A 1,538-nucleotide genomic window follows, 5' to 3' on the forward strand; every position below is an offset into this window, starting at 1 on the left:
AAACAGTATTTTGCAAAAGTTGGGGTGGCCTATGACTTACATGGCCACGTCCTAGGTCCGAGTTCCCGAGGTCGTGTTCTTCAGTGGCGGAAAAAAATGGCCACTTGTGGGAGATGCAAAATGTTCATTTTGTATTATAGGGGACACACTATCGAAGCGAAAATTTCAGAAATGGCCTAAAACGTGAAGAAATGATGGGGTATGTACGAAAAGAAGGTTTTTATGGTCAAACGGTGAAAATTTTTTTTTTATGAAAAATTTTGGTCTCCCACCGTTCATGAATTTCTAGGACCAAAAATCGAAAAATTTGAAAACTTCACGATCGAAAGGGAAACGCATATGTGGTGTTCCTAGGTGTGTACGGTGTACGAAAAACGGGTTCACGATGAGATATCAGGCAAATAAGTGGACCTAAAGTGAGTTATACGGGTAAGACGAGGTGTCCAAAGACCGAAATAGGGGTACCAACTGAGAACGAAATGAAGGTCCCCGAAGTCGCCATACAAGTTATAGGAGGTGTCCAAAGTACGAAAAGAGTTCCATATTCGGCTGTTCCTACTATATGGTTCCCTGATTGCTGCTCCAAGGAGTAGTGAGGAAGTGTCCAAAGGTCTGTTGGGGGTATCGAGGTGATACCCTCGACGGACAATATGCACGAAAAGTGGTTCGATGATCTATCCTGTAGGTCGTACGGCAGCCATACCCGGCTGGAAGTACCGCGGTAATTCCGCAATAAAACGTTCGCCAGACGAACAAACAAATTGAATTAGCTCATCGTAGTGTACGGAAACGAAACGAAAATGTAAGGTGATTAGGGATCCGGGAGCAATCTCGCGATCCCATGGTTCGGTGTAAGAAATGATACGAAGTGTTCATAAGTCTCCTCTGGAGGCAGAACCATCGTAGCAAAGTTCGGGAACCCAAGGGTCACAAAAACTCGTAGGACGATATCCACGAATAATCGGGGACTTGTGGGGACTACCGTGCCCTGACAAGTCAACTACACCTTAACTGGTGATGGTCGTCCTACGGGGACCTGCGGGGAACAAAAGGGTCACTAAAACTCGTAGGACAATATCTCCGAATAATCGGGGACTTGTGGGGACCACCGTGCCCTGACAAGTCAACTACACCTTAACTGGTGATGGTTGTCCTACGGGGACCTGCCGGGAACCCAAGGGTCACAAAAACTCGTAGGACGATATCCACGAATAATCGGGGACTTGTGGGGACTACCGTGCCCTGACAAGTCAACTACACCTTAACTGGTGATGGTCGTCCTACGGGGACCTGCGGGGAGCAAAAGGAGTCAGAAACAATCGTAGGACGATATCCACGAATAATCGGGGACTTGTGGGGACTACCGTGCCCTGACAAGTCAACTACACCTTAACTGGTGATGGTCGTCCTACGGGGACCTTCAGGGAGCCGCAGTAAGTCGCAGGTCGTATGCGAGCCTTGATTGGTCCTGTTGGGGGCGTGCGGGGTGTAATGCCTCGGTACGTCAAATGTTGGTGTACGATGTACATCGATAATCT

Source organism: Anopheles stephensi, unplaced genomic scaffold, assembly GCF_013141755.1.
Source record: "Anopheles stephensi strain Indian unplaced genomic scaffold, UCI_ANSTEP_V1.0 ucontig202, whole genome shotgun sequence".
Lineage (NCBI taxonomy): Eukaryota > Metazoa > Arthropoda > Insecta > Diptera > Culicidae > Anopheles > Anopheles stephensi.